Below are 14,655 nucleotides of genomic sequence, written 5' to 3'. Positions count from 1 at the left end.
TACAGATTGCATCAGATAAGATTAACACGCGTAGGTGATGACGTAATATTGCATCAGCTGTTATTTTCAGCTATATAAGCACGCTCTGCAAGAGTTGCAGCCATTCCTTACTTGTGTCAGGATGGCGAGTTACGTGCAGTTGACACCACAAAGAAAGAGTGCTGTTGTTGCTTTACGTGAGGAAGGATGTTCTTCCTGTCATATTGCTTATAGTGTCTTAATCAGTTAACAGTGAATAGATTTCTTTCCAAATTCAGGAATACTGGTTCTTCTGATAGGAAAAAAGGAACCGGACGCAAACGAATCTCTATGCCAAAACAGGACCGCGTTTTGAAGCACTTATGCCTTAATAACCATAAAGCTTCTTCGTCTGAGCTGAAAAGAGTGGAAAGAACATACAGAAGTGCAGTAACAGTCAGAAGAATCCTCTTCAAAAATGGACTTGTAGCCCTTCGTCTAAAAAGAAGCCCTCCTCACACAAAAAAAAAATGAAAAAGGCCCGATTAATTTGGTGTACGGAGCATGTCAAGTGGAAGTCAGTTCTTTTCTCGGATGAGAAGAAATTCAACCAGCATGGCTCTGAGGGGAGACAAACGATTCCCCGTAGACGTGGTGAAGAATACCATCCAGACTGTATGATGTCTACAGTGAAATTTCCTACCAGCCAAATGATATGTGGGTGCATTTCGTATCGCGGAGTAGGTAACCTGCAGTTTATAAAAGGTTTCGTAAATGCCAATCTATACCTGGTTATATTGGAAGGCAAATTGCTACCAACCATTAGAGACCATTTCAACCTGCCAAGTAATTGCATCTTTCAGGATAACTCTGCTCCTTGTCATCCGGCGAAAAGTGTAAGTGGGCACTCCTGTAGTTACTTTAGCTTCATTTCTACATTAGAAGTTCGAGAATAATGTGCTTGCTTTTGTTACAGGTGAAAAAAAATGTTGGAAGAACGGTCCATTACAACTGTTAGCTGGCCAGGAAACAGCCCGGACCTGAATCCTATAGTGAACTGTGGGCATCGTGTGGAATCTGCAGTTGCCAGAAAGAAACCAAAGGCTCTTCGTGAACTTCAGGAAGCCATAATTGGTGTTTGGAACCACGAACTATCAGTTTATTTTCTTCAGAAATTGATCTTATCAATGCCTCGAAGGTGTGCTGCTCTCATCAGGGCCAGAGGCGGTTCAACTAAATATTAGTTTGCACCTGGTGAACTTTTCATTTTGTTTTCATTTAAAATGATAAACTGGAGCAAATTGAGGGCTTCTGATAACATTTCAGCCATAATTGTCGTGTTTAGCAAAACTGTTGTATAAAGGTTGCAAATGCTCATTTTGGAATATTTTGAGAGCACCTGTCAAATGTTACTTAACTTTGCCTTAACTATTAATAAATATCTTTTGTTTATATTTCTATTTGTGATGCTTGTCATTAATGTAACATACCATCGCGAAAAAGGGTTAGAAATGTGAAATTGCTAGGTGATGCACTTTCTTTGAACACCAGTGTATAATAAAATATATTTATTTTATTTTTATAAGAAATAGATATAATTCGCGGGCCATCTAGTAAATAGAGTGAAAGAAAGCCATAATTATATAAAATTCACTTCTTATTCGCTTAGATATATAGTATGTACGTGTATATACATATAAATAATGAATATTACAGAATTACTGGTAAAAGCAGTTAGTGACAATTACAAGCGTTAAAATTTATTATAAAGAAAAGAAAATATTGTAAAATAGCTCTTTGAATTAGATGATAAAATTGACATTGCGCACTTTTTTATTAGCATTAGTTGAGGCATAAGATTCAAGAAAGCAAGCTTATGCAGCATCAGCAAAAAAAAAAAAAAAATCCCACCCCTTCCACCCACCCATCCATTCATTCCAAATGCCTGTCTAGCTCAAGCTTACATTTATTTAAGCTATCAACTTCCACAACAACAGATGAAAGTCTGTTCCAGCAATCAACTACCCGCTGGCTAAAGGCAGATTTCCGCACATCTATTCTACAATTTTCTTTTCTCAATTTGAATCTATGCTCCCTCAGGTTCGTAATATGAGCAAGAGGAAGAATCCCATCAGGATTGAGCTTGTTCGAGGCCTTATACACCTCAAAAAGATAACCTCGCAGGTGCCTAGTCTCCAACCGCTGCAATTTGCGGAACTTAAGCCTTTCTTGGTAAGAGCACCCCTTTGTTCACCTTACCAATCTTGTTGTCCTTCTTTGTACTCGTTCTAGCAACTCTACATTCTTCCTAAAATGAGGCCTCCAGACCTGTAACAGTACTCTAGGTGTGGCCTGACCATTGCCTTGTACAACGGGATAATCACCTCCTTGTCCCTGCTAGCAAAATTCCTATATACGAGGGTAATTCAAAAAATAAGTTACACTTGACTATTGTAACCCAAGAGACATTTATTGAGGTATGTAACATTATGCAATAGAAAGCAATACCTTTATGCAATACCTTGCACTACTTTTTCACATAGTCACCGAGTTCGTGTAAACAATTCTCAGAACGTATGACTAAACATACAATTCCCTGATGATACAAATCCATTCCTTGGTCATTCAGCTACTGTTTGCACCTGCTCATTGTTTACAAATCGTTGTCCCCCTAGATGTTCTTTCATCTTGCCGAAGATGTGATAGTCACAAGGCGAAAGATCGGAACTGTACGGCGGATGTTGCCATACCTCCCATCCAAAACTTTTGGAACAAGTGTCGTGTTGTGCGTGCATTGTGTAGCGTGGCGTTGTCCTGAGTGATTACAACACCTTTGCTTAACTTTCCAGGCTTCTTGTCTTTCATGACTGTTCGCGAAGACCGTACTGTTTGGCATTATGAGGCAGCATTAATTATTGTGCCTTTTTGCCATAAATTCCGTGTAAACAACTCCTTCACAGTCGAAAAACACAGTGGCCACGACCTTCCTGCTGATGGTGCAACTTTGAATTTCTTCCGCACAGACGATGTTGTGTGTCTCCATTCCATAGACGATCTCTTCGTTTCTGGAGTGAAGTGGTGCACCCACGTTTCATCGCCAGTGATGATGCGACGTAAGAAGTCATAGCCTTCCACAGAATAGCGTTGAAGGAAGCTAGAGAAGACAAAAAACATTGACCTTTGTGTTTTGTCTGTCAGTGAACGAGGAACCCATCGTGCACACAATTTGCGATAGTCAAGATGTTCACGGACGATGCAATGAACACTGCCTATCGAAATATCCAACTCCTTTGCCATTTCTGCGACTGTCAGTCTTCGATTATTTGCCAATCATTTCATCAACCTGCATCACGTTGTCTGCAGTGGTCGACGTTGATGGCCTTCCTTTTCGATCAGCATCCGTCAATTCTGTGCGACCACTTTCAAACTGCTGGCACCATTTGACTCTGGCTGGAAGCGACATTGCATTTTCCCCGTACACCCGTTATTTCCCGATGAATCTCAGAACGATTCAGACGTTTCGTCCACAAAAATCGTACTGTTCCGCGTACCTCGAACCTGGAGTAACATTCTAGCTGACGTGCCATTATGAACGATTGCTCCTACACAACTGATATCGCTACGTCAACGAAACTCACCTATCGGGGGGGGGGGGGGGGGCACACGATATGAACTCCATTCCGCGCAGGCGCCACATTTGCCCAATTATACCAAGCGATGGTGGCAGGTGTAACTTATTTTTTGAATGCCCCTCGTATCATTGACAAGATTCCATGCCCTGCTCTGGCAGCCCGTCTGCGCTGCTCAGAAAACTTCATATCTGACTGCACAATTACCCCCAGGTCTGGTCTTTTTCGTTCTTCCCTTCCTTGAGTGTAGTACCACACAGTTGGTACGTTTCTCTTGGGTTACTGCTACCCATATGCAGTACTTTGCATTTGTCATTGTTGAATTTCAGTTGCCACTTCTCAGCCCATTTTCCCAACTTATCTAGATCTAATTGGAGTAGCATACTGTCTTTACTGTCTTTAACAATCCTGCCAATCTTTGTCATCTGCAAACTTGGACATTAAGCCTGATATACCTCACACGCGTTATGTTACATAACGCTCTGAGTAATGGTAAATTTTCGTCCATTTTTCATAATAGCTCTCTCTTTACTTCGTACATTTTCTTGGCAAATAGATTTGCCACTTTTCATTTATAGGCCCTATTTTAGTAGATCTGATCGAATGAAATCTAATGTTTCATTTACTTAGAGATGCATCTTTTATCGTACATTTGTCAATCGATAATAGCGCCCCTCTTGCGGAAGGTAGTGATTGTAAAGTTTAGTAACGAATAGTAAGAACTGATGTGTTTAAAACACCGAGGTCCTTACCTCTTGGGTCTCTTAGTGTGCCTGCCACGTTTCTCGGTTTCATAGTGTCGAACTTATCAGTAATAATAAAAAAAAGGCACACGCTCTTTTATTATTACAGATAGTGAGATAAAATTATATATTAATAAATAAAAGCATTTTACAATCCAGAAAATAGTCCAAGCCACTTATTGTGATCATGGATATATCGTTCGTTTAATGCTATGATTTTTTATGAAGTCCCGATAAGATGTACACGAATACGTTGAAAAACGACTTTTATTGTGAGCAGCGCTTCGGTTTTTCTTATCCCAGTTTTTCTCGATCGCGATTTACGCATGTGCAATGGAAGTGATTACGTAATATCCCGAGATAACGTAAGTTGTTACGTAATATTCCGACATATTGCGTGACTTCGTACAATTGCCGGTGTCATTACTACTTAAAAAAAAAAAATTACCGTATCTGTACTCCTACCAATCTGACTGTTTTACAGAGAACCCTTTTCAAATTCTTGATTTTAGTATTTTCTTTGTTTCTAATGGTTTATATGAATTTCCAGAAACATTGAGAGCAGTATCGTTTTTGTTGATGACTTTCTCGAAGAAATAGCGGACAGTCAAATTAAAGTATTTTATGTCGCTCGATTTTAATCTTTTATTTCTCTCCACTGCCCCCTTTTTATTTTTATGTACGCATTTCCGCGGTACATCAATAGTGAACAGCTGCATCGGTTATTGTTATCAATTAAGTTGGTCCCGAAGTTATCAAATTAAGCGGCGTAATCCAACACTCGTATCAGTGGTCGCATTTGTCTTTAAGAATCCATGCAAAAGAAAGAGTGGCAGTTCTTCCTTCACAAGATGCTTGCAGTAGTTTAATTTGTCTTTTTATATGTTTTGCGGCAAGTAGGATTCAAACGACATAGATAATACCATGTTCTTAATTCTTCCAGTAGAACAAAGTTGCCTTTGTAACTAGATTGCCGTGGTATTGCGCTGCTTTCAAAGGGATGGCGTTGCAAAAAGGTTAATTGATATTGGTGTAAAGGATTAGACTGCTATGACAGCTGTTTCAGGAGTAACTGTCTCCCTCATCAGCACGTAACCAAAACAATTGTTCGATGTGAGTTGTCAAGCGGTATACAAAATCTGTTTTTCAGAGTTATAGTATAGCTTGTGGGAGATGTTTTTTCTTTGTTTTACTATTATTATCTTTTTTTCTTTACTTGCATTTTGTAACCATAACATCTCTGCCCACGTGCTATCTGACTGCTTATACATTCTCCAGACGGTTCTGAGCTGTCTGAAAGTAGTGAAAAAGGAAGTCTGTTCTGCTGTGAGAACTAAGAACATTGCATTATTCATGTAGTTTAAATACTGCTGCACTCATAGATACAAGGACAGATAGTTTTTTAAATGGTTACAGACGTAAATAAGTTCAGTTGTTTATGCTTAATGCTCGTTGAAATGTGCTCCTCTAAAACTTCTCAACCACTAGGTATATCTCTTTAAAATCCGGCCTCTTGAGCGCCTGAATTTAAGTTTTACTGTAATTTTCGTTATAAAATACACACTTATCACCCATTCACAGATAAAATAAACATAATACTTGCATGTATTATACTGGATCATATATGATTATATGATCCAGTATATACAATAGGTGGCCATAATGTTTTGACTGGACAGTGTATATTAACTTTTATATTTTACTATCCGATGTAATATAGATTTAAATTATCATTTATTTATCTGAAACTACTTTAAAAGCATGCGCTACCCAACCCATTTTATGAGTCGGATGACGCAGTAGATAGCGCAGATGCTTTTTCTCTACACCATGTGAAAAAGGCCTGGGTTTCATTTCCATGTCAGGCGACGAAAATTACTTCTTTACAGAAGGAAGTTATATGAGCGTTTTGCACATTGTAATCAAATTAGTTGGTCTAGGATACGTCTTCCCGCCCCCCAAACTCCGGGTTTTCAACACGCAAACCGACACCTACTCCTCATGGCTTTGATTGCGTTGGTGATAAACTCTAGACACTTCAGTGGACCTGGTTCATTTTATGATTATTATTAAACTAGGTTTATTTTTATTATTCGCTCCAGATAGCTTAAGAAAATTAGATATATTTAAATTATTTAAAGAAATAAATGCATAATTATTTTTTATTCATAAAATATTTATGCCTTGTAATTAACATTAATGTTGAAATGCATTTTAAATAAATTTATCTTTTTTAAACTTTGAGAATTTAAAAGAAAACTCATTCCTTACTAAAAAAAAAAAAAAAAAAAATTATTACAAAACTGAATCGTTCCGAATTGTACGCGTAATTCTTCGACTCAGGCACCGTCACTTAAGAGAACTATTAATTAGTAATGTAGAGCTTGTGAATATGTATTCTTCCCAGCAATCAACGACTGGAACACGCTGCAGAGGTTAAAGTTATTTCAATATTCATAATTTACGTACTTAGAATGGCCACGTGGAAGAAAATAAAACCGACGCACGTGGGTGGAAACGTCGCAATCCTTGCGACATTTACATCAAGCTGTGTGTGCCAATTATTTTCGCTTCACGAATATCCGAAGCGTCTTCAAGTAATTATCCATCGAAAATTGTTCAAGGCATCTTGTTTATAAAATAAAAATAAATGCAAATTTCAATAAAGATATAGTACTAGAGGCATGTGATGCAAGAAAGCAAGCCTATGAGCTTATGTAACATCGGCCAAAAAAAAAAAAAAAAAAAATTAACACAACCATTCCCTCTAAAAGTTTGTCCAGTTCCTCCTTGAATTTATTTAAACTATCAGCTTCCACAACGACAGATGGAAATTTGTTGCAGCAGTTAACCACCCGTTAACTGCTGCAGTTAATTTGGCTAAAGGCAAATTTCCGCACATCTATTCTACAACTGTCTTTCCTCAATTTGAATTTATGTCCCATTAGGTTCGTAATCTGAGAAAGCGGAAGAATCCCATCAGAATTGAGCCTTCTCAACCCATTCAAGGCCTTATACATCTCAATCAGATCACCTCGCAGGTCCAAGTCTCCAGCCGCTGCAATTTGCAGAACTTAAGCCTCTCTTGGTAAGAGGACCCCTTCGTTACCCTCACCAATCTTGTTGCCCTTCTCTGTACTCGCTCAAGCAACTCTACATCCTTCCTAAAATTAGGCCTCCCGACCTGTACGCAGTACTCAAGGTGTGGCCTGACCATTGCCTTATACAAAGGGATAATCACCTCCTTTTTCCCGGGTATCAAAATTCCTGTAATATCATTGACAAAACCCATGGCCTGCTTTTGCAGCTTGTTCGCACTGTTCAGAAAACTTCATATCTGACTGCACAATTACTCCCAGGTCTTTTTCATTTTCTACAAACCTAAGTGTAGTACCAAACAGTTTGTACGTTCCTCTGGGGTTATTTCTACCCATATGCAGTACTTTGCATTTGGCAATGTTAAACTTCAGTTGCCACTTCTGTGCCCATCTTCCCAAATTTTCTAGATTCTGTTGCAGTAGCACACTTCCATTAAAAATCCTGCCAACCTTTGTATCATCTGATAACTTCGATACTAAGCCTGATATAACTTCATAAATGTCGTTGATAAATATACAAAACAAGAGTGGACCCAACACCGAACCTTGTGAGATTCCACTAATAACATTAGTCCACGAAGAGCAGCACCCATTGATTACCACTCTGTCTTCTCCCGCTCAACCACCCTTTTATCCATTGTAGCAACTTACCCTTATTATTGTCAGTCCAATTTGTACAGTAGTCTTCCATGTGTAACAGTATCAAAAGCTTTCCTGAAATCCAAGTACTGTATATGATATCAAAATTATTTTTTGCATCCAGTTCCTTTGTAACCACATCATAGTATCCATTCAAATTGGTCAGACAAGACCTCCCCTTAACAAACCCATGCTGTGTCTGAATTACTGCTGCAGTCTTGTCTAGATGATCCTGCAATGCATCTTTAACCAGTGACTCCATTATTTTACCCGGAACAGAAATTAAACTAACTATTTGGTAATTACTTGTGTTACCCTTCGATCCCTCTGTGTGAATGGGGATATATATGCATATCTCCAGTCCATTTTGACTTCCCCTGAGTCCAACTATGCTCTCATAATTATGGCTAAGGGTTTGCTTAGTTCCTTTGCCGCCTCCTTTAATATAATTGGATATTAAATGTTTAACTTATGTTTAACTTCAATAATTTCTCCTCCATTTTGCTCTCAGTTATTACAAAATCATTAAACAACCTATTACAATTTGATAAACTTTTGGCATTTTACTTCCTTAACTCTTCATGTGTGAATGCAGATGCAAAATACGCATTGTTTGTTTGCTATATGAGCAGGATCTTCTACAGCCGAACCATCGATATCAAGTGGACAAATCTGATTCATACCCTTCCTTTTAGAGTTTATATAAGTAAAGAAATCCTTGCTGTTTTTCTTAGCATCCTTTGCCAAAGATTTCTAGTAATCTGCCTTCACTTGCTTAATCTCCTTTGTGGCTTGATTACAGACTAGCTTATATCTGCCATAGGCTTCTGTGTCGCCTGATAATTTCTATGCATCCCATGCATTTTTCTTCTCTGCCACGAATCTCATTAGATCATTTGACAACCATTTAGGCCTAAACTTGGTATCGGTATGAAAAGTCTAGTAGCTTCCAACATTGATTCCTTGGATGCTTCCACTTAGAATTTTCTGTTGGTAACATCATCAGTTGATCCCACTGTACATAATTTAAAAACTGTCTGAGACCACTGTAGTCACCTTTACGGAAGCAAAAACTCTTTCCTTTACCCCTGATGGTAATTATATCTTTAACTATATAGTATCAGTGTAAATACACTACAGTTAACCCATATATTTGAACTACGTATGTAGCGTAGAGGGCATCGTTTTAATTGTATCTCATAATGTGGTTGCCTTCACAGCGAGATAGCTACTGTTGCATTACTTCAAATAAATAACGCTTCTCTAGTAGAGAGGACTACTGTTATTTATTTTCAGCGGTTATATCTTTAAGTAAATCCCACATCAGTACACTGTGATCACTGCCATCCAGTGGTTCCTTTATCTCAAATTCTTAATACACGAATGATCACTGCTGATAACCAGATCAAGAATATTACTCTCTCTGGTTGCCTCTCGAATATGCTGCTGCAGAAAACAGTCATCCAGTAAATCCACAAAAGTCTTGCAAGTGTGCGAGTGACCAACCCACAAGTTCCAGTCAATATCTGGGAAGTTAAAATCCCCCAATATAAGACATTCTGATTTACTAGCACACACTCTATTTCTCTGTACAATTGTTCGTTGTACTCATTCGAGTTATTAGGCCTATAACACACGCCTACTCTTATTTTTGCCTTCCCAGTGCTTATGTCACACCAAACTGACTCAACGTTGCACTGTCCGCCTATGTCAACTGGATGCACTTCCTTAGATTTTGTTTTTCTTAATTAACAGCATAACCCCTCCTCCCTTTCTATACACATTGTGCTCCCAAAATTCCAATGCTGTATTACTTATGTCTGCGTGACACCATGTCTCTGATATCCCAACAATATCTGCCTTTGTTGAGCAATACCTCAAATTCATCAAATTTATTTACTATACTTCTAGCATTGGTGTACATGCAAGTATACATGCACCTATTCTTATTCTTAGTTACCCTAACACAGCCCATGTATTTATTTGTTTCATGATGACTGCCATCAGTCCCTGAAATCCCCAGCACCCCTCGCTCCAGGCCGCTGCTCATTCTAATAGAAGCACGTAGTGCAAGAATCACCTTCAGCTCTGCCTGCGACTACTTTTAACTTTTTAGTCTGTGAATCCCCCGAAGCTAGCAGTTTTCCGACCCACCTAACGCTGCCTCGATAGCATCAGCAAATACACTTGTACCCTTTCTACTTAAGTGTATCCCATCCCTGTAGAAGCAGTCTCTCCTGTTAACAAGCGACCACGCTGAAAAAAATTCTACCCCATGAGCCCTACACAATCTCTCCAGGGCCGAATTGATGGACAAGGCTGTCATCATATACTCCCTCCTATCGTGTCTGGGCATAATTGCAGACACTTTCAAATAAAATTTAACCCTCATTCACGACTTTTTTTTCAATGACCTGTACTTGTAAAGTAAATCTGCAGATCTCTTACTCTTAATGTCATTGTGCCAACGTGTACAACAGTACAGTATTACCCTTTGTGCTCTTAAAAGATGATATATGCACTACAATGTCATCAACTTTTGCCCCTGGCAGACATACCCTGGTCCTTACACAATGTATTATACCCGTCTCCCTGACAATAGAGTCGCCAACAATAACTAACTCCTTTCGGACCAGGGCATTCTGCCTGGGAGGTTATCGCTGTGTTCCTGATGCACAGGAGTGAACTCTGGCGTTGAGTTGGGCATCTGAGAGCTTGACGGGCTCCTCATATTAATGTCTTCGAGGGCATTTACCCTAAACCTCAAGCTGTCATAGACGCCCATCAGAACGCTGAGTTGGCGCTTAATTTCTCTCTAATATAATTCGTGACAATTGAAATCATTTTCTTCCCAGAATAATAATTATCGAAACGCATTTCGTTGAAATGCAGTTGTTGGGTATGATAGAGGTGGTGCTACGAAAATAAAAGTGGTTGGAGTTTAAGCAATTAGCAGCAACTTGCATTAACTTTCCAGTTAGTACGAATTAAAGTGGTGGTTGTTGGCAGCGCTTGCCAATAATACACCCCGTGTCAGTGATAAACTGTTGGCGAAGACAATTGTAACCATTTTGTGTTACTCAGAGGTGACAAAAAAAAATTAAATTCTGTACTAGGTACATAATGTGTCCAGCCGCTAGCATATTTAACGTGTTTTGCATTTAAGAGTGATCTGCAGGCGTTAAAAACGTTTTAATTTTCAGATATTAATAAAAATTCATGGATAATAATGTAACAATGTTTTTATTTTATTAATACTAATTGCATATCGGTTACTGAAAGTATTGGTCTGTGATCACTAAAGTAGAATATATAATTTTTACATTGAAGAGTTCACGACTAAATACACCATCTGTAGTTGTTCCATCACGTGTAGTATTTATCGAAAGATCTGATGTCATGTTTAAGTTGAAGAATGTTTTCATAAATGTTCAGAACTCTTTTCCAGCCTCACAGTTTAATTGTAAAGAAAAAAAGCTATTCAATCTGAAAACACCAGGTGACTTGAAACCAGATGCGTTTTCGAATTAACGCATTTCCCAGTTTCCGAATTTTTTTTTTTAATCTTAAAACATTAATATTTCTGTTTCTAAATTCCTTAGCTTTCCAACGATGTGTTATACCTCCACATTATCCCGTTTATTAAGTGAGAAAATTTTCTTGATCACACGTTCATATTTTCGACTACCCTGGAAAAAGTACTGAAATTTTCAGAGGTTTGAAAGTTTTTCCTCTAGTATACAGCTAAGATGAAGCCCAGTGCAAAATTTCATTAAATTTGGTCCAGTAGAAGATAGATTAAATTGGAATAAATTTTCGTAACGCTATTCGCATGACGGTTTGTCGTTACAAAATTTTTGGAATAACGCCAGTAAAACTTTTGTAACGTCAATAGATGTTACAAAACGTTCAAAAGTCATTCGGCCCGGTTCATAGGTAAAGTAAATGAATTGCTTTGCTCAGAGGGTAAGCCTTTATTCATTTGTGAACCAGAACAATTTAAGCAATAAGGATATCTTAAACCATATCAGAATTGGGTGGAACCACATGCCTTCAAGCATGGTGACGTCATTCACTTTCATTTCTTTGATGCAAATAACGCGCGGTTAGTCAACTTGAGAGAAGAATGAAGGGGTGGGAATAGCTAATGGGAAGTTTACTGCGGTAACCCAAGAAATAAATGATTTATGTTATCCTTGGAATAAAGCGGTTTTTAAACAGACAGCCGAAGTTCAGAGGGCGAGATATGCAAATGAAGAAGCCAACTGATAAGAGTTGAAATGAGGTAAACAATTGCAAGACTTTAATGTAAACACGAATAATGCGCAATATCTTTAAGCCTGAATGACTATATACATGTTTACTGAGGTCAACTGGCATTAATCCGTTGGTTTGAGTCCAATCATTACTCAGCAACACGGTATAGCAGGTTGCAAGTTCAACCCCCATTTCTTCACAAATACGCAATCCACACTGTCATCAGGCGACTGTATTAACTTGCCAACTATGTTCCACCTCTAAAGAACAAACTCTATGACGGACAGCGGGCACCAGCTACCGTCTGCCTTCTTTCTGGTCATCGGTTTCAAACTAAGGGACAAAACCTGAGACTTCACTTCTATGACTTTGTCACAAAAGCCGCATTTAGTTGTAACATGTGTAGTAGCATTTAGCTGTATCACTTACAATAGAACCTCCTAAATCTGGCACGCACATGCTGAAGTTTTGAAAATTCTGTTTTAAGTTATGCACATAGTCTAAGTATTCAAGGGTAATCCGTAAAAGGTAAAGTGCAGCCATTATCAACCCACTGCAGGATGGAAGCCTCCTCAACAATTCATGCTGAGGGAAATGGACCATAATCTGACACGCTGGTCCAGTGCGGCTTGGCAGATCGACCGTATTTAGCAGTCAGAGGCTTGAACCCCGGTCTACTCAAAGAGCGTGTGCTACTGCACTCCCGCACCTGACCACTCGGCTACGGAGGCCTTCGTATTATGTATTAATTCTGCACTGGGCAAGTGAGCCAATAGCATAATTTGGTATGGCCACATAATCAGAGATAAGATTTTAATTTTACCGTTGTGAATTCAAGAAGAGCTTACGATTGCATGATAACTAAACGATCTCAAAATATTTTCGGAAATGCATTTGAATATTTTTATTAGATAATACAGAAGCACTGATTCTTATAGTCTCCACAGAGCGATACAGGGCGCTGACAGACCTGGGGCTGGTTCTGCCAAAACGTGAACTTGTGCTGTCAGATTATCCGATGTGTACCATATTTCCTACGAAATAAGGGTCGGGGTTCCAATCTCGCTTATGGTATGATTGTTGCGATTACCCAATATTTTTTAACACGAGGTATAAAAAGTGCGTTATGATTTTTATTATTATTAATAATCACAAAAAACAGCAAAAAGCCTTACATTTGTGAAACACAGTTTGAAATATAATAATAACATGTAAATATAAAAGTAATACAAATGAACTTCAGTAAAGTTAAAATATAAAGAATTAATACAAAACGTGAATGGACTAAAACAATAGTTTTAGCCCGTTCATTCATTTCATCAATCAAATCAAATTTGAAAACCCCTGAAATAAAATGATTTGATATGCATATTTATTATAATCAGCGAAGAATGTATAATAAACATTGAATGAGAAAATAAATAATGCAGTAGTTAGGAATATTTGATTATTTTACCCCTCCCCTCCCAGCAACCTGGCCAAGTTGACTGAATCAGACTAAACTAGACGCCTACTATTCTCTTGTCAATTTATAAATCTGGGAGGTTTTAATTTATCGAATATAATTAATCAACATCGTTACCAAGTACGAGTAAAATAAACATGCACCGCATGGGTTAACTCTTCGGGTGAATGTTACAATGTTACAACACGTAATGGCCATCCTAATTGAGAATATGCTCGTTTCTAGATTTAAAGGTTTGAAACTTATAACTAATGCTATGTAGCTACAGAGGAATAAGTTTTGGGGAGTGCGAAGTTAGCCTTAGCGGATTGTGCAGTGGTTATAATCATTGTCCTCCCACACCGGCCTTCATGGGTAGCACATTTGGTATAATCACCATTCTCCCCACATCGGGTGGAAAAGACTTCACTTCGATTCCTGTTAATGACGCGAGGATTTTTTTTATGGACCTTTTTCACAACGTGGCTGAGTTTGTTGGTTTCAGGCGAAGGTAACATGATTTTTTTTTTTTTGTTCAGGAACTCAGGTTTTTCATTTAGTAAACAGCAAACCGAACACGCACAAGGAACAGAACACACGCACTTTACGGATATATATATATATATATATATATATATATATATATATATATATGGAGAGAGAGAGAGAGAGAGAGAGAGAGAGAGAGAGAGAGAGAGAGAGCAATATGGCCGAATTTGCTGATGTGCCTGAAACCTTGCAACAACCCAACCTCCCACACTGTCGAAAAACGCTTTAGTTCGAATCTTTCTAGTGACGCGAGGAAATTTTATGAGCTACTGTAAATCTCGCTGAGTTAGTCGATCTCAGGTGAGGGTAGCATGGTTTTTTATTCCGGGGAACCAGTC

This window comes from Mastigoproctus giganteus, chromosome 10 (genome assembly GCF_048544385.1).
Source record: "Mastigoproctus giganteus isolate SK-2022 chromosome 10, ASM4854438v1, whole genome shotgun sequence".
Classification (NCBI taxonomy): Eukaryota; Metazoa; Arthropoda; class Arachnida; order Uropygi; family Thelyphonidae; genus Mastigoproctus; species Mastigoproctus giganteus.
The sequence above is the reverse complement of the archived record's forward strand: the minus strand, read 5'-3'. Positions refer to the sequence as shown.